Here is a 25,343-nt window from a genome sequence, read left to right on the forward strand (position 1 = left end):
TTCGGACAATGTTGGCGGAAGTTCAACCAAGTTCACAGCGAAGTTCAATGTACTACTAGCGGGGCAGGTCAGGTTATGATCAAAATATTATTCTGATCCTGTGATCAGAAATATATATATATAATAACACTATCCTAATCTCAGGATTAAAATAGTTATTTGGATCACGCCGCGCCCTATATAGCGCGGATATGTTCCCGAGTTTCGGAATACGCTGGAAGGAAGAAACAAAAATCCCCATGACCCACTTCCCGCAGGTCGCAATCCCTCGATCCCCACTTCTCGTAGTCCCTTGATCCAATCCACCCCGACACATCGGCGCCTCCCCCCACCAGCCCGCCGCCGCCGCCACCCGCTGTAACCCCGCGCACCGCTCCGCCGGCCAGGATCCGGCCGCCGCCCCCGCCCCCAGCCCTGTCTCCAACCGGCACCGCCGTCCCACGCTCGTCGTCATTGGCTGCTCGCATCCCCGCCACCAGGATCCTCCGCCTCCCGTGCATCTTCCTCCCGACTTCCCGGCGCCGCCCCGTTGGCCTCCTCCCGCGGCCTCACCACCGCCATCCTCGCGTGGCCCAGCCGCTGGCCTACTCCCACAGCCCTACGTGATCCAGCACCACCAGCTACCGCCATGCGCACCACCCAAGCCAACAGTGGGGTGCTATAGGCAGGCGGCGGTGTGTGTGGGTGGTCGGGTGGTGTGGGGATGACCCTACTGCCATGGGCCTCGCCGCCATAGCCGGATGCCCCACCTCTACAACCACCCCAGCCATCATCGTGTGGGTGCTTGTTGGAGGCTAAGAGCAGCAAGAGAGGAGACCGTGGCCACCTTGACCACTAGCAACAGCTTCTGCTGCCACCACCGGAGTGTCATGGCCGACACAGGTTGCCGTCGTCCTCGTCATACACGTTCAGGTAAGCATCGTATGCAGCAGAAGGCTGTTCAACTATGAATTCTTCATATATGCCGAAAGGAATTTCCTCCAATAATCCACCTCGTGCAAAGTTCATGGTGTCTTCTTCCTAATTTTTCCATGTGGATATGTATGAAAGAAAGAAGGGAGAGTCTGGCTGGATGAGCAGTTCAAGTTAAACTCTCACTACAGATAGTTTGATTTTTATTTTCCAAGTATTCAGTTTTTTAGATGTTCTACAGTTCTTGAACAATTTCTTATCCTGTTTGCGACTTGATCTGGCCCGCTCCAGCAGCTCCTCTCTTCTGTCACCAATTTAGACCAGGCAGCCAGGAGTATGGGCAATGGAAGACAGCTGCGAGTTCCTCGTGGTCGTTGCTGGGCATTGGCTAGTTGTAGGCAACGACGAGCAAGATTCCATGGCCATCTGTGAGTGAAGTGCACGCCATATGTTTGTTAGTTTGCGTCAATGCACTGGATAGGTAGTTGCTATTGTTACTGTTCAAGATAGATTAGGCTAGGAACAAAATTGTTACCGAACCATGTATGTGTTTACCTCTATCAATTTTTTTCCCATGGACTTACCTCTATCTAATTTGTCCAGCAGTAGTAGTTCAAACATTCCACCTCTGAACTTCAAGATTTTTACTGTGCCTGTAAACATCCCAGGTTTCTTTATATATATTTTTGATTGTGTGTTTTCTTTGAAGATATATTAGGTCCAACAACAAGGAATGAGTCACCAGAAATCAATCAACCGTGGCCGCCGAATAATTTAACATCTGCACATTGTTGCCTATGCAAAAATGTGTGATCACTTGCTTCGCACTTTTGTGCTATTTTTTTGAATTACTGAAGTTTACTTCTTTGTATGCAGCAAAACTCCAGTGCATCGCATCTATTTGTGTCTATCCTCTGTAAACGGCCATTGTTGCAGGTCGGCATCACCTGAAGCGCCAGTTCAGCTACAAAAAAGAGCAGTGTACGTTGTTGTCTACTCCACTCACTTGTTGAAATAAAAATCCAGCCGGATCTTGCTACACACAAGGAAGAAATAGAGAAGAAGCAAAGCATAGATCGACTGCTGTTGGTCCACGCCGTGCGCGCCACCCATCCTGACTGCTGCCTACAGCAACACATCTTCACCTCCCGCAAATCTGCGCGTCAGTCACCGCCACTACAAACCGCGGTGTGCGCCAGCCGACTCCGACGAGCTTGTGAACCTGTGAATCCTACCGTCTCTAATTCTGTTGTTATTTACCATCGCATAGCTGTAGAGCATTCGTTGCAGGCCGAGAAAAATTCTTGTGGTAGATACAAAAAATGCTTGCGTCAAGTATAAAAAAATGCTTGTGGAAGATCTCCTTCGCTCTCTTTACGTGTGACCATTGTAGAGATCTCACATTTCCTTTGTTCTTGTGTACAAGTTGATGACATCTACCTATTTGACGTTATACTTATGAGAACTGTGTGTGCACGTGCGTTGTGTGTGTGTGGGTGCAGAAAATGGGTGGTTCTATTTTCTTATATATATAAGAGAAAGAGTAAGAATTTCAAATATAAGAAATGCAAAAGTTAAAAATATGTAACATGATAAAAAGTTCATGTACGAAATTCTTGTCCAGAAATAAAATGTAAATTCACGATGAAGTTCACATATAAAAAAAGTTGAAGTTTGCTTACAGCAAAAGGTGCATTTCTAAAAAAAGATGTACTGAAAAGTACATGGTCTCTAATTCTTGATACTTATATGGTCATCCCCGAGGACTAAAAACGCAGAGCTCACGCGTAACATAATGATAATTGAAAAAGTGTTAGTGGTGTCCGTATGAACGCAATATCTTTTCTATTTCCCTTTCATTTTTGTTTGTATGTATAAGAATGCATAAAACTTGAGCCGGTTGGGGACATATCTTCCAGAAGTTCAGGTATACATGGACTTGCCTTAACTCTGAAAGTTTAAAATTAATAAAATGGATAGGTTAAAAGAAAATGAAAAAACAAAAAAGCTCAAACAATTCCCATGGATTTCGATGGATTTTTCTAATTTATAAAGAAAACCAGAAGTGCAAATTAAAATAGATGAGCGGTTTGATGTTTATTACAAAACTAGAAATTTTTTCCGTTAACGAACAAAATAAAACCAAGAAGTTCACATTTAAAAAATGGAGTAGTTTGATATTATATTTGAAAACTCGGATTTTTTCTGTTACTAAAGAATAAAACCAATAAGATCAATTCAAAATAATGAAGAATTTCAATTGAAAAAGCATAGCAATTTGATATTTATTTAAAAACTCGGAATTTTCTGATTACTAAGGAGTAAAACAAATAAGTTCAATTCAAAATAACAAAGAAGCTCGATGTTTCTAACAAAACTACAATTTTAACATTTCTAAAAAATACACAAAGAAGTTCAAATTAAAAAGTTGGAGCGGTTTGATTTCTATGAAAAAACTCAGGTTTTTCCGTTAGTAAAACGAAATAGAGAGAAGTTCAAATTGATAATGGCCAGAAGTTCATGTACTGCATCGTGTGCATTTCGTATGAGAATACAGAAATGAAAAGGCAAAGTTTAAAAAATTTGTTGCTAGAAGTTCAAGTGGTTGGCCCGCGAAGTTAAAAAATTCTTGTTAGAGAGTTTGAACAAAAATACGTGGCAGAAGTTTAAGATGAAAACAGCGGGAAGTTCAACTACTACACGAAATGCGTTTTAGATAAGAATGTGAGAATAGAAAACAAAAAGTTTAAAAGGTTTGTTGTAAGAAGTTCATGTGCTCCTTCCGGTGAAGTTCAAGATCTCTAGTGCAAGACGTCCGGCCTTCAAGTACATGTAAAACATTGTCTTTGCCATTTTGAAAATACTCTCAAACGACAAAAAAAATGTAATGTTTGTCTACATGAAAAATATGCTCCTATTCATAAGCTTTCGAATGGTATATTATATGCTATATTCCGATGAATGGTTTAAAAGTTTTATGTATACCATCAAAAACACATTTTTTACGCTTTCAAAAAAATATTTTGAACCGTCAAGAGTATGAAAAACTGATCGACATGAAAAACTTGCATATTTTCAACAACATTCCATTGGTACATCATTTGCTCAATTCCGGTAAGTGGTTTGGGAGTTACGGGAAAAAAACTACACGTCAAAAACAGAGTGAAGTTCAAACTGACATGCCCGAGAAGGTTAACTATTTCACACAGTGCATTTTCATTCGCGATGAAGGCAGAAATCATGATCCCGTCATTTTCTAATTTACTTCAAAACGGCAGGAATATCATTTGTGTAAATTCAAGTCATCGGTCGGAGAAAGTTTAAAAAATATTGTGACAGATGTTTGTACAAAAAAAATATCATTTGTGTAACACTGACGAATGGATGGGAAAATTACAAACGAAAATATGTCACAGAAGTTCAATGTGAAAACAGCAGGAAGTTCAACTACTACGCTAAATGAATTTCTGATGAAAAACTTTTAAAATCGTCGCGAGTATGAAAAAATGATCAACACGGGAAAGTTGCGTGTTTGCATCAGCTTTCCATCGGTATATCACTTGCTCAATTCCGGTGAGTGGATGGAGAGCTATGAGCAGTGGATGGAGAGCTACAAGCAAAAAAAGCACGTGAAAAACAGAGTGAAGTTCAAGTAGACATGCCGAGAAGTTCAAGTCTTCACGCGGTGCATTTTGGAAGAATCTGTTTCGCGATAAAGGCAAAATGAATGATCCCGCCGTTTTTGAAATTACTTGAAAACGGCTCGGAATCAGAGAAAACCATCAATACAAAAAAGTTTCGCATTTTCCATAGATTTTCAACGTATATTATTTGCCCCATTCCGATAAAGTTTGTATAAATTACGGAGAAAATACATTTTTAGCCATTTTCAAAATTGACTTAAAACAGTAAGGAATTGGGAGAAACAATATGTACCAAAAAGTTTCGCATTTCCTCAAGCTTTGCAACGCCATATCATTTGCTGCATTCGGACGTACGCTTAAAAAATTATCTCGAAAATACGAACTCGGTGGAACTTGTACCGTTTTCTAAATTACTTTTAAACCGCTCAAATTAGAAAAAACTTTCAACATGAGAAAGTAGTGCATTTTCATAATCTTTCCAACGCCATATCACTTGCCTCAATAGGATTAGCCATTTAGAAATGACATCAAAAATACGAACTCGGCTGTTCGGTTTTCCAAATTTTACGATTTTCCAAATTACTCTTTAACCTTAGGAAATTGGACAAAAATTCAACATGTGGAAGGAGTGGTTTTGCATCAGTTTTCCAACGCCATATTATTTGCGTCAGTCCGATAAACGGTTTAGAAATGCGACCGAAAATACGATTCACGTTTTTTGTATGAAGAAAAAACCTTTTCAAAACTGCTCTTAAACCGCTTACATTTTGCCAAAAATTTAACTTGGGTCATGATACTGGTTTCCATAGCTTTCTAATGGTAATTCGCAAGCCCCATTTGGGCAATGTTAGCGGAAGTTCAACCTAGAACTAGGAGAAGTTCAGGTCGAACAACTCAGGCAGTAAAAATGCAAAAAATGCAATTTCATCACGACCCGAGAGGAAAATCCGTCAATGAGCGAGATTCCTACATAAAACTGGTATTTAGTTGCTAGAAAATGCTTTAGATTACACTAACATCACATAAAACTGAGAGGAGAAGGCAACGGCGGCGGCGGAAGAGTCGACCGCATTCACGGCCGTTAGTGGGGCTCGCCGGACCGGAGCATCGTCGCTGGAGAGCCGCAGATTGAAGGTAAGGCTCCCTCCCGTGCACACATTACTGCTCGTGATTTCTGCCCCCTCCCTCTGTGTTCAATTTCCGCTCGATTTTCCTCGAGATTCCGGCCGATTGGCGGTGCTCCGGCGTCCCCGTTGGTGGTGGAGTCGCGTGCTTGCCATTTAGGGTGGCATTGCGCAGTTTTGTCGCCGCCGCAGTGGCAGTCATGCCAGTGTGGCTCGGCCTGTCTGCAGCCACATCCGGTTATTGCCTTGCGATTGAGCGGGCGATTTTTCTGATGTTAGTTGTGATTTGCCTCGAAATGCTATGGCCATTAGTGTAGGGAATTTTTTATTGTTAAATTTCAGGGTATGATAGTTGCAATGAACCCTAGATCTAATTAGGTGCATTTCGAAGTGTAGGATAATGGCAGCCATGGCATTTTCAACAACTATCATCACTGATGGCAACTAATTTTGCGAACACACTATGCCTGTTGCCATGACTATGCTTTCCATTTGGCAACTGATTTTGGGAACACACTATGCCTGTTGCCACGACTATCATCACTGATCAACCGTGTCAGTTGCCACAACTATGCTTTCCATGTGGCAACTAATTTTGTAGACACACTATGCTGTTGCATGCCATATGCAGGATGATGGCAAATTCAATGCACAATAAACGCAATTTGCGTTTGCCATGCTGACTTGCGATATCTGAGCATGTTTGACTATATTTACATGGCAACTCATTTTTATATGAGGCCAGGGTGTGAGTTGTAGGGGAACGTAGTAATTTCAAAATTTTCCTACGCACACGCAAGATCATGGTGATGCATAGCAACGAGAGGGGAGAGTATGATCTATGTACCCTTGTAGATCGCAACGGAAGCATTGACACAACATAGAGGAAGTAGTCGTACGTATTCTTCCCGATCTGACCGATCCAAGCACCGTTACTCCGGCACCTCCGAGTTCTTAGCACACGTACAGCTCGATGACGCTCCCCGGGCTCCGATCCAGCAAAGCTTCGGGGATGAGTTCCGTCAGCACAACGGCGTGGTGACGATGATGATGTTCTACCGACGCAGGGCTTCGCCTAAGCACTACAACGATATGACCGAGGTGGAATATGGTGGCAGGGGGCACCGCACACGGCTAAGGAACGATCACGAGGATCAACTTGTGTGTTCTAGGGTGCCCCTTGCCTCAGTATATAAAGGAGCCAGGGAGAGGGGGCGGCCGGCCAAGGTGGGCGCGCCAAGGGGGAGTCCTACTCCCACCGGGAGTAGGACTCCTAGTTGGACAAGAAGAGAGGGGAAAGAGGTGGAAGAGAGGAAGGAAAAGAGGGGGGGCACCGCCCCCCTTCCCTTGTCCTATTCGGACTAGGAAGGGGAGGGGCGCGCGGCCACCTCTTGCCTCCTTCTCTCTTCTCCCTCAAGGCCCATGTAGGCCCAATAAACCCCCGGGGGGGTTCCGGTAACCCCCCGGTACTCCGGAAAAATGCCGATTTCACCTGGAACGATTCCGATGTTCAAATATAGGCTTCCAATATATCAATCTTTACGTCTCGACCATTTTGAGACTCCTCGTCATGTCCGTGATCACATCTGGGACTCCGAACAAACTTTGGTACATCAAAAATGCATAAACTCATAATAACTGTCATCGTAACTTTAAGCGTGCGGACCCTACGGTTCGAGAACAATGTAGACATGACCGAGACACATCTCCGGTCAATAACCAATAGCGGGACCTGGATGCCCATATTGGCTCCTACATATTCTATGAAGATCTTTATCGGTCAGACCGCATAACAACATACGTTGTTCCCTTTGTCATCGGTATGTTACTTGCCCAAGATTCGATCGTCGGTATCCAATACCTAGTTCAATCTCGTTACCGGCAAGTCTCTTTACTCGTTCCATAATACATCATCTCACAACTAACATATTAGTTGTAATGCTTGCAAGGCTTATGTGATGTGCATTACCGAGAGGGCCCAGAGATACCTCTCCGACAATCGGAGTGACAAATCCTAATCTCGAAATACGCCAACCCAACATCTACCTTTGGAGACACCTGTAGTACTCCTTTATAATCACCCAGTTACGTTGTGACGTTTGGTAGCACCCAAAGTGTTCCTCCGGTAAACGGGAGTTGCATAATCTCATAGTCATAGGAACATGTATAAGTCATGAAGAAAGCAATAGCAACATACTAAACGATCGGGTGCTAAGCTAATGGAATGGGTCATGTCAATCAGATCATTCAACTAATGATGTGATCCCATTAATCAAATAACAACTATTTTGTCTATGGTTAGGAAACATAACCATCTTTGATTAATGAGCTAGTCAAGTAGAGGCATACTAGTGACACTCTGTTTGTCTATGTATTCACACATGTACTATGTTTCCGGTTAATACAATTCTAGCATGAATAATAAACATTTATCATGATATAAGGAAATAAATAATAACTTTATTATTGCCTCTAGGGCATATTTCCTTCAGTCTCCCACTTGCACTAGAGTCAATAATCTAGATCACACAGTAATGTTCTAACACCCATGGAGCCTTGGTGCTGATCATGTTTTGCTCGTGGAAGAGGCTTAGTCAACGGGTCTGCAACATTCAAATTCGTATGTATCTTGCAAATCTCTATGTCTCCCACCTGGACTAGATCCCGGATGGAATTGAAGCGTCTCTTGATGTGCTAGGTTCTCTTGTGAAATCTGGATTCCTTTGCCAAGGCAATTGCACCAGTATTGTCACAAAAGATTTTCATTGGACCCGATGCACTAGGTATGACACCTAGATCGGATATGAAATCCTTCATCCAGACTCCTTCATTTGCTGCTTCCGAAGCAGCTATGTATTCCGCTTCACATGTAGATCCCGCTACGACGCTTTGTTTAGAACTACACCAACTGACAGCTCCACCGTTTAATGTAAACACGTATCTGGTTTGTGATTTAGAATCGTCCGGATCAGTGTCAAAGCTTGCATCAACGTAACCTTTTATGATGAGCTCTTTGTCACCTCCATATATGAGAAACATATCCTTAGTCCTTTTCAGGTATTTCAGGATGTTCTTGACCGCTGTCAGGTGATCCATTCCTGGATTACTTTGGTACCTCCCTGCTAAACTTATAGCAAGGCACACATCAGGTCTGGTACACAGCATTGCATACATGGTAGATCCTATGGCTGAAGCATAGGGAACATCTTTCATTTTCTCTCTATCTTCTGCAGTGGTCGGGCTTTGAGTCTTACTCAATTTCACACCTTGTAACACAGGCAAGAACCCTTTCTTTGCTTGATCCATTTTGAACTTTTTCAAAACTTTGTCAAGGTATGTGCTTTGTGAAAGTCCAATTAAGCGTCTTGATCTATCTCTATAGATCTTAATGCCTAATATATAAGCAGCTTCACCGAGGTCTTTCATTGAAAAACTCTTATTCAAGTATCCCTTTATGCTATCCAGAAATTCTATATCATTTCCAATCAGTAATATGTCATCTACATATAATATCAGAAATGCTACAGAGCTCCCACTCACTTTCTTGTAAATACAGGCTTCTCCAAAAGTCTGTATAAAACCAAATGCTTTGATCACACTATCAAAGCGTTTATTCCAACTCCGAGAGGCTTGCACCAGTCCATAAATGGATCGCTGGAGCTTGCATACTTTGTTAGCTCCCTTTGGATCGACAAAACCTTCCTGGTTGCATCATATACAACTCTTCTTCCAGAAATCCATTCAGGAATGCAGTTTTGACATCCATCTGCCAAATTTCATAATCATAAAATGCGGCAATTGCTAACATGATTCGGACAGACTTAAGCATCGCTACGGGTGAGAAGGTCTCATCGTAGTCAATCCCTTGAACTTGTCGAAAACCTTTTGCGACAAGTCGAGCTTTATAGACAGTAATATTACCGTCAGCGTCAGTCTTCTTCTTGAAGATCCATTTATTCTCAATTGCTTGCCGATCATCGGGCAAGTCAACCAAAGTCCATACTTTGTTCTCATACATGGATCCCATCTCAGATTTCATGGCTTCAAGCCATTTTGCGGAATCCGGGCTCACCATCGCTTCTTCATAGTTCGTAGGTTCATCATGATCTAGTAGCATGACTTCCAGAACAGGATTGCCGTACCACTCTGGTGTGGATCTCACTCTGGTTGATCTACGAGGTTCAGTAGTATCTTGATCTAAAGTTTCATGATCATCATCATTAGCTTCCTCACTAACTGGTGTAGGTGTCACTGAAACAGTTTTCTGTGATGTACTACTTCCCAATAAGGGAGCAGGTACAGTTACCTCATCAAGTTCTACTTTCCTCCCACTCACTTCTTTCGAGAGAAACTCCTTCTCTAGAAAGGATCCATTCTTAGCAACGAATGTCTTGCCTTCGGATCTGTGATAGAAGGTGTACCTAACAGTCTCCTTTGGGCATCCTATGAAGACACATTTCTCCGATTTGGGTTCGAGCTTATCAAGTTAAAGTTTTTTCACATAAGCATCGCAGCCCCAAACTTTAAGAAACGACAACTTTGGTTTCTTGCCAAACCATAGTTCATAAGGCGTCGTCTCAACGGATTTTGATGGTGCCCTATTTAACGTGAATGCGGCCGCCTCTAGAGCATAACCCCAAAACGATAGCGGTAAATCTATAAGAGACATCATAGATCGCACCATATCTAATAAAGTACGATTACGACGTTCGGACACACCATTACGCTGTGGTGTTTCGGGTGGCGTGAGTTGCGAAACTATTCCAGAATTTTTCAAATGTACACTAAACTCGTAACTCAAATATTCTCCTCCATGATCAGATCGTAGAAACTTTATTTTCTTGTTACGATGATTTTCAACTTCACTCTGAAATTCTTTAAACTTTTCAAATGTTTCAGACTTATGTTTCATTAAGTAGATATACCCATATCTGCTTAAATCATCTGTGAAGGTGAGAAAATAACGATATCCGCCACGAGCCTCAATATTCATCGGACCACATACATCTGTATGTATGATTTCCAACAAATCTGTTGCTCTCTCCATAGTACCGGAGAACGGTGTTTTAGTCATCTTGCCCATGAGGCACGGTTCGCAAGTACCAAGTGATTCATAATCAAGTGGTTCCAAAAGCCCATCAGTATGGAGTTTCTTCATGCGTTTTACACCGATATGACCTAAACGCCAGTGCCACAAATAAGTTGCACTATCATTATCAGCTCGGCATCTTTTGGCTTCAACATTATGAATATGTGTGTCACTACTATCGAGATTCATCAAAAATAGACCACTCTTCAAAGGTGCATGACCATAAAAGATATTACTCATATAAATAGAACAACCATTATTCTCTGATTTAAATGAATAACCGTCTCGCATCAAACAAGATCCAGATATAATGTTCATGCTCAACGCAGGCACCAAATAACAATTATTTAGGTCTAATACTAATCCCGAAGGTAGATGTAGAGGTAGCGTGCCGACCACGATCACATCGACTTTGGAACCATTTCCCACGCGCATCGTCACCTCGTCCTTTGCCAGTGTTCGCTTAATCCATAGTCCCTGTTTTGGGTTGCAAATATTAGCAACAGAACCAGTATCAAATACCCAGGTACTACTGCGAGCTCTAGTAAGGTACACATCAATAACATGTATATCACATATACCTTTGTTCACCTTGCCATCCTTCTTATCCGCCAAATACTTGGGGCAGTTCCGCTTCCAGTGACTAGTCTGCTTGCAGTAGAAGCACTCAGTTTCAGGCTTAGGTCCAGACTTGGGTTTCTTCTCTTGAGCAGCAACTTGTTTGCCGTTCTTCTTTAAGTTCCCCTTCTTCTTCCCTTTGCCCTTTTTCTTGAAACTAGTGGTCTTGTTGACCATCAACACTTGATGCTCCTTTTTGATTTCTACCTCCACAACTTTCAGCATTGCGAAGAGCTCGGGAATAGTCTTATTCATCCCTTGCATATTATAGTTCATCACGAAGCTCTTGTAGCTTGGTGGCAGTGATTGGAGAATTCTGTCAATGATGCAATCATCTGGAAGATTAACTCCCAATTGAATCAAGTGATTATTATACCCAGACATTTTGAGTATATGCTCACTAACAGAACTGTTCTCCTCCATCTTGCAGCTGTAGAACTTATTGGAGACTTCATATCTCTCAATCCGGGCATTTGCTTGAAATATTAACTTCAACTCCTGGAACATCTCATATGCTCCATGACGTTCAAAACATCGTTGAAGTCCCGATTCTAAGCCGTAAAGCATGGCACACTGAACTATCGAGTAGTCATCAGCTTTGCTCTGCCAGGCGTTCATAACATCTGGTGTTGCTCCAGCAGCAGGCCTGGCACCCAGCGGTGCTTCCAGGACGTAATTCTTTTGTGCAGCAATGAGGATAATCCTCAAGTTACGGACCCAGTCCGTGTAATTGCTACCATCATCTTTCAACTTTGCTTTCTCAAGAAACGCATTAAAATTCAACGGAACAACATCACGAGCCATCTATCTACAATCAACATAAACAAGCAAGATACTATCAGGGACTAAGTTCATGATAAATTTAAGTTCAATTAATCATATTACTTAAGAACTCCCACTTAGATAGACATCCCTCTAATCCTCTAAGTGATCACGTGATCCAAATCAACTAAACCATGTCCGATCATCACGTGAGATGGAGTAGTTTCATTGGTGAACATCGCTATGTTGATCATATCTACTATATGATTCACGCTCGACCTTTCGGTCTCCGTGTTCCGAGGCCATATCTGCATATGCTAGGCTCGTCAAGTATAACCCGAGTATTCTGCGTGTGCAAAACTGGCTTGCACCCGTTGTAGATGGACGTAGAGCTTATCACACCCGATCATCACGTGGTGTCTAGGCACGACGAACTTTGGCAACGGTGCATACTCAGGGAGAACACTTCTTGATAATTTAGTGAGAGATCATCTTATAATGCTACCGTCAATCAAAGCAAGATAAGATGCATAAAAGATAAACATCACATGCAATCAATATAAGTGATATGATATGGCCATCATCATCTTGTGCCTGTGATCTCCATCTCCGAAGCACCATCATGATCACCATCGTCACTGGCGCGACACCTTGATCTCCATCGTAGCATCGTTGTCGTCTCGCCAATCTTATGCTTCCACGACTATTGCTACCGCTTAGTGATAAAGTAAAGCATTACATCGAGATTGCATTGCATACAATAAAGCGACAACCATATGGCTCCTGCCAGTTGCCGATAACTCGGTTACAAAACATGATCATCTCATACAATAAAATTTAGCATCATGCCTTGACCATATCACATCACAACATGCCCTGCAAAAACAAGTTAGACGTCCTCTACTTTGTTGTTGCAAGTTTTATGTGGCTGCTACGGGCTTAAGTAAGAACCAATCTCACCTACGCATCAAAACCACAACGATAGTTTGTCAATTTGACTCCGTTTTAACCTTCGCAAGGACCGGGCGTAGCCACACTCGGTTCAACTAAAGTTGGAGAGACTGTCGCCCGCAAGCCACCTATGTGCAAAGCACGTCGGGAGAACCGGTCTCGCGTAAGCGTACGCGTAATGTCGGTCCGGGTCATCTCGTCCAACAATACCGCCGAACCAAAGTATGACATGCTGGTAGGCAGTATGACTTATATCGCCCACAACTCACTTGTGTTCTACTCGTGCATATAACATCAAACCATAAAACCTAGGCTCGGATGCCACTGTAGGGGAACGTAGTAATTTCAAAATTTTCCTACGCACACGCAAGATCATGGTGATGCATAGCAACGAGAGGGGAGAGTATGATCTACGTACCCTTGTAGATCGCAACGGAAGCATTGACACAATGTAGAGGAAGTAGTCGTACGTCTTCTTCCCGATCTGACCGATCCAAGCACCGTTACTCCGGCACCTCCGAGTTCTTAGCACACGTACAGCTCGATGACGCTCCCCGGGCTCCGATCCAGCAAAGCTTCGGGGATGAGTTCCGTCAGAACAACGGCGTGGTGACGATGATGATGTTCTACCGACGCAGGGCTTCGCCTAAGCACTACAACGATATGACCGAGGTGGAATATGGTGGCAGGGGGCACCGCACACGGCTAAGGAACGATCACGAGGATCAACTTGTGTGTTCTAGGGTGCCCCTTGCCTCAGTATATAAAGGAGCGAGGGAGAGGGGGCGGCCGGCCAAGGTGGGCACGCCAATGGGGAGTCCTACTCCCACCGGGAGTAGGACTCCTAGTTGGACAAGGAGAAAGGGGAAAGAGGTGGAAGAGAGGAAGGAAAAGGGGGGGGGGCGCCGCCCCCCTTCCCTTGTCCTATTCGGACTAGGAAGGGGAGGGGCGCGCGGCCACCTCTTGCCTCCTTCTCTCTTCTCCCTCAAGGCCCATGTAGGCTGGTAACCCCCCGGTACTCCGGAAAAATGCCGATTTCACCCGGAACGATTCCGATGTCCAAATATAGGCTTCCAATATATCAATCTTTACGTCTCGACCATTTCGAGACTCCTCGTCATGTCCGTGATCACATCCGGGACTCCGAACAAACTTCGGTACATAAAAAATGCATAAACTCATAATAAGCATCATCGTAACTTTAAGCGTGCGGACCCTACGGTTCGAGAACAATGTAGATATGACCGAGACACATCTCCGGTAAATAACCAATAGCGGGACCTGGATGCCCATATTGTCTCCTACATATTCTACGAAGATCTTTATCGGTCAGACCGCATAACAACATACGTTGTTCCCTTTGTCATCGGTATGTTACTTGCCCGAGATTCGATCGTCGGTATCCAATACCTAGTTCAATCTCGTTACCGGCAAGTCTCTTTACTCGTTCCGTAATACATCATCTCACAACTAACATATTAGTTGTAATGCTTGCAAGGCTTATGTGATGTGCATTACCGAGAGGGCCCAGAGATACCTCTCCGACAATCGGAGTGACAAATCCTAATCTTGAAATACGCCAACCCAACATCTACCTTTGGAGACACCTGTAGTACTCCTTTATAATCACCCAGTTACGTTGTGACGTTTGGTAGCACCCAAAGTGTTCCTCCGGTAAACGGGAGTTGCATAATCTCATAGTCATAGGAACATGTATAAGTCATGAAGAAAGCAATAGCAACATACTAAACGATCGGGGTGCTAAGCTAATGGAATGGGTCATGTCAATCAGATCATTCAACTAATGATGTGATCCCATTAATCAAATAACAACTATTTTGTCTATGGTTAGGAAACATAACCATTTTTGATTAATGAGCTAGTCAAGTAGAGGCATACTAGTGACACTCTGTTTGTCTATGTATTCACACATGTATTATGTTTCCGGTTAATACAATTCTAGCATGAATAATAAACATTTATCATGATATAAGGAAATAAATAATAACTTTATTATTGCCTCTAGGGCATATTTCCTTCATGAGTTGCGACATTACATGTTGTGCAGTGGAAGTTGTCTGCCCTTTTTTGAAGTTACTTGTGTTAACATGGAAACTTGAACCTAGTACATTGTTTTTGAATACATGGCAACTCATTTCTATATGAAGCCAGGGTGTGAGTTGCCACATTACATGTTGTGCAGTGGAAGATGTTTGCCGGGAGCCATTGTGCTAACATGGCAACTTGAACATTTTTAAAGTGCCTTATGATCTATACATTTTCTATGAGGCCAATGTGTTAGTTGCCACATTTCATGTTGGACAATCCTAGGGGGGTGGATGTTCCTATGATCTGCCTCATTTTCCACTTTCATTGGAGCCAATATGGCAAGTAGATTCTGCTAGCTGGCAACTACTTCTGTCAGAATCACACACACGTCCAGTTGCCATGTTTCTGTAATTGCTTTTCCATTTTGATTATTTTTCTGCCTTTATTGTGCATGTTAAGCACATGGCAATTACTTGCCATCTTCAGATGCTTAAACTTTGGGGCAACCATTTGAGATTTAATTTTTTGTTCATCGAAGATATGAAGTGAATATTTACTTTATGCATTTCTTTCTGTATTCGTCGACTGTGTTTTCATTTCACCCTAACGTGTGTTTTGTTCTTACCTTAGCACAATGGATCGTGGCGACCATCAAGACGATGATGATGACGTCATGGAGTTACCGCAACAGAATTGCGTGACTGGTCGGACAAAAGATGGCGATGAGGTCATTTTCCACCCCCATATGTTTTAATGTCACATTGAGTTTTCAATCTTCCGTTACAAACTAAATTTTCACGACATTGAACATGGCAAAAAATCATGCCTATTCTGTTTTGCAGAAGAAGAAACGTCATCATAATAGGGTTTCGCAAGAACGCCTGACTATATTGACCGAGGGATTTACAGATGAGCAGAAGGGAGCTGCTAGTGAGATGGGGATGCAGGCTCTGATGGATGTTCGGTGCAAGAACCTAGTGAACCCTATATGCGACTGGCTTGGTGAGATTTATGATCCTACCTCTAGGGAATTCGTGATTCTGGAACGTGGAAGACTGCCTTTGGATGTGGAATCCGTGTTCTGCACTTTGGGTGTGCCCCATGGAGAAATCAAAGTCTTGTATGAGGTGAATAATAAGATTGAGGAAGCCTTGTTCGCCCATTTGTTTCCTGGGATGGCATCCATGCCGAACACGACTGTGCCGGCAACTTCACTGGAGGGCATGAAAACCCATGGCGAGGTTTTTAAGATGAAGCTCCTCATGTACCTGATCTCAGCTGTCGTTGTGCCTATGACATCTCTTCGCCCAAGCAACAAGTGCTTCCCCATCCTGGTGAATTCTCTCTCTCTACTTATTTTTCCCTTCAATCTTTTGATTTTGATGTCATTTGGAAGCTAGTCACTGCCAGTTTTTTGATGTTTTTCTTTTGAATGCTGATGCAGCAACTTTTTGTCCTGAAATTGTGTTGTGAAGGCGAAGCTAAAAGACACGAAGAACATGAATTGGTGTAAATTCATCACGGACTTCCTCCATGATGCATTCTCAATCAAGATGCACCAGAAGGGCGGTCGCTTGCACTTGATGGTACTTTTTCCCACTCTTTTGCAAATACTCTTACCACGGTTAAATGTTTCTCCAAATCAACATGGCAGCTGTTGATAAGTGCGAACCGTACAAGATCGTGCATGGCAACCCTTTGTTTCATTGTTTTTGTAATCTTTTACATGTGAAAGTGGCTTATGTTTGATCCATGGCATCTGTAGTTGCTTCCTACAGGGCAATAACATTTTTTCAACAATACAAAAAAGTGTTCATTTCATACATCCAGTCTCTTTTATACAATCTACATGGCAACCATGATGTTGAGCTGGTGGCAACTAGCAGCATAACAAGATGGCAACTGCCAACACAACATGATGGTAACTAACATAAATAGATGGCAAATCTTTTTTCTTCATTCCCTTCAACTTGATGACTCAATGAAACTACATTAGCTTCTTTTTTCAACATAGGATGATGGCAACTGACATACTTTCTTTTCTATTGTGTATACCAGCTCATGTATGTCGATCGACTTGACCTATCCACCGTTGACTTTACTGGGATAGGAGGCCCGCCGCCTCCACATAAGTTTGTTGTCTCTGCGTCGACGTACGATGTTGTCAAGGCTGTGCTTGCCCCAAACAGGATAACTGATACGAAATATGGGAAACTGCAGGTTAGTTCTCCCTCCTTTCTTGCACGACATTCTTCAATTTCAATGTTGCATAACATATGAAAAAATCCCCATACGGCAACCATCTGTGGCTAAGAAGAGATAAATACCTTGACAGCCATGGTTGTCTGCACATGGCACCCATGTCTGACCCCACACGACAACTCCGCCATCCATGTCGAAACTTCTTCTTCTTTTTCCCTATTTTTGGAATACATGAATTATTAGTCACTGCTCCTTATTTCTCTCTTACATCTTAGTTGTTTTTGTTGTTTTCCAGCTCATGGCCAAGCATGCTATAGACTATAGTGTCTTTGGTGGGCCTCAAAACTTTGGCAAGTGGATGGATGTGCATTCAACTCCATCTTGTCCTGCTGAGGTAATCAAAGATGTTTGTTTTGTTTTTTGAATTTTTTGTTCTGTTTCATTTTTTGATATATCTCTATGGTTGTTTTGGTTTATTTGTTCCTACGCACGTAACTCTAATATGTTTGGTTACTGCTACTTTTTGTTTTGTGCTCAGGCGAGGGCACCTGTTGGGCATCTAGTTGGGCAGTTTGCTTCCTGCAAGACCAACTTGCTCAGAAAGTTGGTTGAGGGGTGGATGGCACTTAATGGATGTGACAGTGACGAGATTGCGAGGTAGTTCACACCATTTGTTGTAGAACGGACACATCGACCAACTGGTTGTCTTGGCCGGTACGACTACAACAGCTCCCAGGAGTTGCCCGACACGCAAGATGAACTGGATGGAGATGCTGGTCTTGACAAGGATGACGATGATAACATGGAGAATGTGCAACATGAAACCGACGACGATGAACATGTTGAAGTTCGTGTAGGTTGTAAGAAGGACAAGGCTGCGCCAAATGTCCCCCCATTGGAGAAAGTCATTGAACAGACAATTGTGAGAGACACGGGGGTGTCGCCTTCAAAGAGGGGCAAGGCTCCAGAGGATGTTGGGTAGGGCTCTGTTGGCAAGAGGTCTAGGACCGATCCCGTAGCTGCTAGGAGGAGGTTCGACATCTATTTTAGTGTTTTGTTTATCCCTCCTTTTTAACAGACCGACTCTTTTTTCATTGTTTTCTAAGTGTGGCATGATTTTTGTGTCTCACACTTGGTACCCTTTTTTGCCATTTTTTCTACGTGCTATGAGGAAATAGCTGTTGGACGAGCAGTTAAGAAGAAACAAGCACCAATGCCAACCCGTGTTTCTGCCCAATTGATCAAGGGTGCTGCCACTGCTGGTGACACCACTTCCACTAGGTCATCTCCTCGTACATCGACGTCCAACACTGGGGATCCTGTCGTGTTGAAAGACTTCAGGAAGACAATCTAGAAGTAGGTTCTCCCTGTTTTTTCACTGTCATTGTCGGTGTCAAAACCGGCGGATCTCGGGTAGGGGGTCCCGAACTGTGCGTCTAGGCCAGATGGTAACAGAAGGCAAGGGACACGAAGTTTTACCCAGGTTCGGGCCCTCTTGATGGAGGTAAAACCCTACATCCTGCTTGATTAATATTGATGATATGGGTAGTACAAGAGTAGATCTACCACGAGATCGGAGAGGCTAAACCCTAGAAGCTAGCCTATGGTATGATTATTGTTCTGTATGTTGTCCTACGGACTAAAACCCTCCGGATTATATAGACACCGGAGAGGGTTAGGGTTACACAAAGTTAGTTACAATGGTAGGAGATCTACATATCCGCATCGCCAAGCTCGCCTTCCACGCCAAGGAATGTCCCTTCCGGACACGGGACGAAGTCTTCAATCTTGTATCTTCATAGTCCAGGAGTCCGGCTGAAGGTATAATCCGGCCATCCGGACACCCCCTAATCCAGGACTCCCTCAGTAGCCCCTGAACCAGGCTTCAATGATGAAGAGTCCGGCGCACAGATTGTCTTCGGCATTGCAAGGCGGGTTCCTCCTCCAAGTACTTCATAGAAGGTTTTGAACACAAAGATAGTGTCCGGCTCTGCAAAATAAGTTTCCACATATTGCCATAGAGAGAATAATATTTACACAAATCTAATCTGCTGACGTATTCCGTAGTGTGACATCGTACCACGGCCAAGCCTTTATTCAAATTGTTTTATTGTCCCACCTCAGCGTGTAATGCGAGGCGGTTTCCTTGGCACGTCTCGTTGAAGCAGAGATCGTGTCCCCTTATTCCGGGATTCTCATCAATACGAGCGTGGGTAACCCAACTGCGCCATTGATTACGGTGCTTGGAGATAAGCGAGTTTTACCAGGCTGGTGGGGACACGTAGTTGCATCCACCCATATAAGGGGATGAGGATCCACCTTTTCACATATGCCTTCTTCCTCCTTTGCCTATCCATTTTTGCGCACTCGAGCTCCAGCGCCCAAGTCCGCACTCTCCACCTCAACCTTCTCCAGCCATGTCCGGAGCGGGAGGCAAGTGGATGGTCTCCTCCCTCACGGAGGGACACATCAAAAACCTGAGGAAGGCCGGATACTTGTCTAACGACATCAAGTACCGGCTTCCCGAAGAGGGGCAGCTCCTCCCCACCTCAAGGCCCCATGAGAGGGTAGTGTTCCTTCCCCACTTCCTCCGCGGACTGGGCTTTCCTATCCACCCATTCGTCCGGGGACTCATGTTCTACTACGGCCTGGATTTCCATGATCTGGCCCCGAACTTCATCCTCAACATCTCGGCGTTTATCATCGTGTGCGAGGCTTTCCTCCGCATCCGCCCCCATTTCGGCCTATGGCTCAAGACATTCAATGTCAAGCCGAAGGTGGTGCGCGGCAACCAGTCGGACTGCGGAGGCGCCATGGTGGGCAAGATGCCCAACGTCTTATGGCTCGAGGGCTCCTTTGTGGAGACCCTGAAGGGGTGGCAATCGGGGTGGTTTTACATCACCGAGCCGCGCGACCCTGAGTGGGTCGCAACCCCCGAGTTCTGGTCCGGACCCCCAACGCGGCTCACGTACTGGAAAGAGACGGGCCTGTCGTGGGGCAGCAAAGGAGAGGTGACTGGACTGCAAACATGCATCCAAACCCTGGTGAACAAGCAGCTCAAGCTTGTCAATGTAGTCCAGGTTATGCTCATCCGCCGGATCCTCCCGTGTCAACAACGGGCCTTCAATCTGTGGGAGTTAAACCCGACGTAGCACCGAACTCTGAGCAGGCTCTTTGACATGACGTACGAAGATGCCTGGAAGGTGCTTTTCAAGGGCGCCGAGGCTCCCGCATCAGCTACCGAGGATCGCTGATTCAGCGCACAGTGTCACGCTAGCGCGGTAAGTTTTTTGTACCTTTTACAGGGTATTAGTTTTTCATAGTTCAACTCTATGCGGGATCTAAGCTCCCTTACCTTTGACAGGATTGGCAGGCGAAGTCCGGACAGATCAACTGGCGAAGCTGCTGGTTCCGGCACCCTATGTGGTGCCGGAGAAGAAGGCCACAAAGAAGGCCACGGGGACTCGGAAAAGTGCCCGGCGCCAGGAGGTGTTGGGTTCATCATTCGAAGGCTCCAAGGCGCATTCCTCCCAAATATGAGGAGGAGGAAGAAGAGACCTCTCCCCCTCTAGCGGGGGGAGATAAGAAAAGGAAGGCCGCCGTCATTGGGGAGGCCGAAGGGTCCAAGAAGGGGAAAATCCTTCCTCCGGACTACTCCGCCAACGCCGACGACGGCGGAGAGGAGTGGTCTCTCAGGGCCAAGCCCCTGGCGAAATCGTAAGTATTCGGATACTAGAGTAATTCATAGTATTCCTTTATTGCATAGCTTTCCCTTATGTCGAATATGATTATGCAGCCCACCCAAAGACCGGCTCGACGCGTCGTCAAGCGGTTCACTGGACTCATCGGACGTGAATTCGCTTCCGACGGCTACCTCCCCCCGCCCAATGGACGACGCCGAAGTGTTGTCCCAACAGGTTCCAAGCCAGGAGGAGGTGGTCCTGGAGGCGCCGCAAGGCGACCTCCCGGACTCCAGGAGTAAAGGGGATAAAACCCCCCAGGGCTCCAAGTCCGGCTCTAGGCCAGACACTACTCCGGAACCTTCAAAGGATCCAAAGTCCGGCGAGCGACCTCCTAAGAGGAGCAAGCCCACCGTGCCGGTGACCCCCGTCCAACCGGAGGCGCCGGACAATCTGTTGGAGGTGCTCAAAGGCGCCTCCATCGACGAGGAGCACCGCACCATTATGAGTGCGGTGGTCCAGAAGGTTCAGTCCGCCAAGAGCGGACTGATTGAAGTTTGTGCTAGCCTTTTAACAGGCTTTGAGGTAAGTAAAGAATGTGTAAATAATATTACCGCATAGACAGTAGCCCCTGATGCTCTGTTTGGCGTTCGGGAAGAAAAGCCGAATAGAGGATCAAATAAAATTCGCAGGAGTCTAACAAAAAGGAGTCAATATGCGTATGCAGGCTACTCTGCTGGCGTCCGCCGCACTGACTGCGGAAGTGGACACGCTAAAGCAGAACCTCGAGCAGTCCGAGCAAGAGCTCGGGCGTGCCAAGAAGCAGCTCGAGGACAAGGAAGGTAAGAAATACCTTGTTTAAATATATTAAAAAAGTGCAATTGCAAAAAATGACAGGATTATCATGGCTATTGTAGGGGCCACGTCTGAGGTGGCGACCCTTAAGCAAGCGTTGTTCAAGGCCGAGAAGAGGGCGGCCACGGAGCGCACCGAGCAGGAGAAGTATGAGGCCCAGGTTGGCAAGGTGCGGTAAGAGCTCCAGGCTCTCATGAAAAAGCATGAGAGTTTGGAGCTTGACTCAAAGACGCGAGCATCCGAGCTCACGGTGGCTATTGAAAATGCCAAGTCTGCCAAGGCCGAATCCCAGAAGACCCTCCAGGAGTTGGATGCGGTGAAAAAGATAGCGGCGGGTAAGGCATTCTTTATGCAAAGCAAACATATAAACGTGAGTTACTTGTTACTTACCCGAATCCGGAGCTCTCCAGGAGCATTCGCAGATCTTCCCCGCAGCGTGTCCGATGCCACCGTGTTCTATCGAGCCGAGGAGGGCAGCTTGACAGAGAAGGTGTTCTGGTCTCAGTATGCTGAGGCCGGACACCCCGTGCCCCTGAGTGACCAGCTGAAGCAACTGGTCGAGCTCCACAAGGCGGCCGAATAGGCCATGAAGGGCCTCATAGTTCGGCTGTGGCCTGGAGAGGCTCTGCGTGGGAGCTATTTCGGGTTGGTGCGGCGGCTGGTGGGGGCCTGTCCAAGGCTCGAAGTCATCAAGCGCTCCGTCTGCATTGAAGGTTCCCGTAGGGCCCTTGCCCGTGCTAAGGTGCACTGGGGCAAGCTGGATGCTGAGAAGCTTGTGAAGGACGGGCCACCGCCGGGGAAAGAGCATTGCAAGCCCGAGAATTATTATAAGGATGTTCTGAAGGGTGCCCGCCTTATGGCGGATGAATGTTCCAGGGATGTAATTTTTGAGTAAAACTCGCTCATTTTCTCCTGTGCACTGAAAACTTGTTCATATGTGCTAAGCAATGCTGTTGGAATTTAAAATATTACCTTCTGTGCGGCTATTTATCAATTCTGAGAGATGGCTAGTCATCGGCTTCTACCACCGTGCCGCTAGTGCTGGGGTGTTCGGGGATAAACTTGAGCGCTCTTTTTCCCATGTTTGGGTCCTTCGAGGGAGGCGCTCAGCACAACGAACAAGGCAATCGGACTATAATGCATGAACACTCTCACTTAGCCATAGAATTCTATAATTTTAAATTTCGGCGAAGCCCCTGGTATTCAGAAGACCGAGTTGGGGGCGCTATCCACGCCTTGGCCGGACAAAGCCGACTCCTCGCTCTAAGCGGCATAAGTCTTTAGGGACTCGAAAAACCTCTCGAACAGCGACCAGCTCTCGCTTCATCATGACAGTCAGTTTTAGCTTTGTCTACTGAGGTGCTCGACCCAGCTCAACTGGGGCACAATCGCAGTAGTTCTCCTAGTCCTACCTTAGCCGACATAGCGGAATGTAAGGCACCAAAACATAGGAGCCGGGCAAACCCAACTATTGACCCAAGACATGATTCGGAGCCGATGCATATAATGCTATAAGTTCGGGGTGCCTCACTTGTTAAAGTGTTCGGACTTCTCACACCATATTGAGGGGTACTAAAGCCCCTGGCATATTTTGGCCATACCAAAGTGTACGGGTGCAACATGTCGTTAAGGAACATATATTTGTAAAAAAAAGAGTAATGCAAAAATAGACAAGAGCTATGCATTGTTTATTAAAAAGGGCTATGATCAAAGCAGAATGATACAAATAATGCGATAAGCAAAAGGTTGGACTATTTAACATGTCTGTTCCAGGGGCAGGCTGCGGAATGGTATGCGAAACAGGTATACTTCTCGTGATAGAGACCACCTGGGAGTTCCGTAATGCGGCATGGCTTGTCTGCTTCCCTGGTTCTTGCATCATTTGTGCGGCAATTGAACTGCCGAACAGGCCTTCCGAAGAATGGAGTCCTGAAAGTAAGAGAAAATTAAAAAATCGGCAGCCCCTGGTGCGGTTTAAGCCGTGTTTCGGGCGTGCCATGATGGTGCCCCTCCCCCTCTACCCATGGTATTTCTAGAGCGTAGTTATGTACGTGAAGCACTGGTGTCGCATTTTTGCGAGGGCTGGGGTTGGGGCCGCATTGCTACGCCTGCTCGGAACGTGCCAGGCGGTCTTGTTGTAGGTTACTCCGGGCGCGCTTGACGGTGTCGGGACGTTTAATGGCCGGACTGGAGAACTTCCTGGAGAGGCTGCTTTGTACTTCTGCTACAAGGGTCGCCGTGTGCTCTTCCGTTCGGAGGGAGCATTCGGTGTTTCCATTGACCGTAATTCCTCCTCGAGGGCCTGTCATCTTGAGCTTAAGGTATCCGTAGTGCGGTACCGCATTGAACTTGGCGAATGCGGTTCGCCCGAGCAGTGCGTGATAGCCACTGCGGAATGGGACTATGTCGAAGATTAACTCCTTGCTTCGGAAATTATCCGGAGATCCGAAGACCACTTCAAGTGTGACTGAGCTTGTACAGTTGGCCTCGACACCTGATATTACGCCTTTAAAGGTCGTTTTGGTGGGCTTGATCCCCGAGGGATCTATGCCCATTTTCCGCATTGTATCCTGGTAAAGCAGGTTCAGGCTGCTGCCGCCGTCCATAAGGACTCTAGTGAGATGAAATCCGTCAATAATTGGGTCTAGAACCAATGCGGCGAATCCGCCATGATGGGTGCTAGTGGGACGGTCCCTTTGATCAAAGGTGATCGGGCAGGAGGACCATGGGTTGAACTTTGGGGCGACTGGCTCTACCGCGTATACATCCCTTAACACGCGCTTCCGCTCCCTCTTGGGGATGTGGGTTGCGTATATCATGTTCACCATCCGCACTTGTGGGGGAAAACCCTTCTGTCCATTGTTGTTCGGCGGCCAGGGCTCTTCGTCGTCATCGCTATGCAGCCCCTTGTCTTTATTTTCGGCATTTAACTTGCCTGCCTGCTTGAACACCCAACAATCCCTGTTGGTGTGATTGGCCGGCTTTTTGGGGGTGCCATGTATCTGGCACAAGCGGTCGAGTATTCGGTCCAAACTGGACGGGCCCCTAGGATTTCTTTTGAATGGCTTTTTCCGCTGACCGGATTTATAGCCTCTGAATCCGGCATTAACTGCCGTATCCTCAACATTGTCGCCGTTAATGCGGCGCTTCTGCTTGTTGCGACGCGACCTGCCACTACTATCCCTGGTTTCCGAATTACCAGGGTTCTTGGTCATATTGTTGCTACGAGCAAGCCAGTTGTCTTCTCCCGTGCAAAAGCGGGTCATGAGTGTCGTGAGTGCTTCCATAGATTTCGGCTTTTCCTGTCCAAGGTGCCGGTCAAGCCACTCGTCCCGGATATTGTGCTTGAAGGCTGCTAGGGCCTCTACGTCCGGATAGTCGACTATTTGATTTTTATTTGTTAGGAACCGTGTCCAGAATTGCCTGGCCGATTCCTCTGGCTGCTGAATTACGTGGC

At 45.5% G+C, this 25,343-nt stretch overlaps 1 long non-coding RNA gene across 2 annotated transcripts; it reads left to right on the forward strand.

The window, feature by feature from the left end:
- Positions 1-227: 227 nt before the first annotated feature.
- LOC123127382 (uncharacterized) lies at positions 228-2,371 on the forward strand. 2 transcript variants are annotated; one of them, XR_006462429.1, is made up of 2 exons: positions 228-912; positions 1,204-2,371. It is a non-coding gene; the product is annotated as an uncharacterized lncRNA (long non-coding RNA). The 2 variants fall into 2 exon arrangements; XR_006462428.1 differs by having other exon boundaries at positions 1,207-2,371.
- Positions 2,372-25,343: the final 22,972 nt, after the last annotated feature.

Source organism: Triticum aestivum, chromosome 6A (assembly GCF_018294505.1).
Source record: "Triticum aestivum cultivar Chinese Spring chromosome 6A, IWGSC CS RefSeq v2.1, whole genome shotgun sequence".
In the NCBI taxonomy this organism is placed as follows: Eukaryota; Viridiplantae; Streptophyta; class Magnoliopsida; order Poales; family Poaceae; genus Triticum; species Triticum aestivum.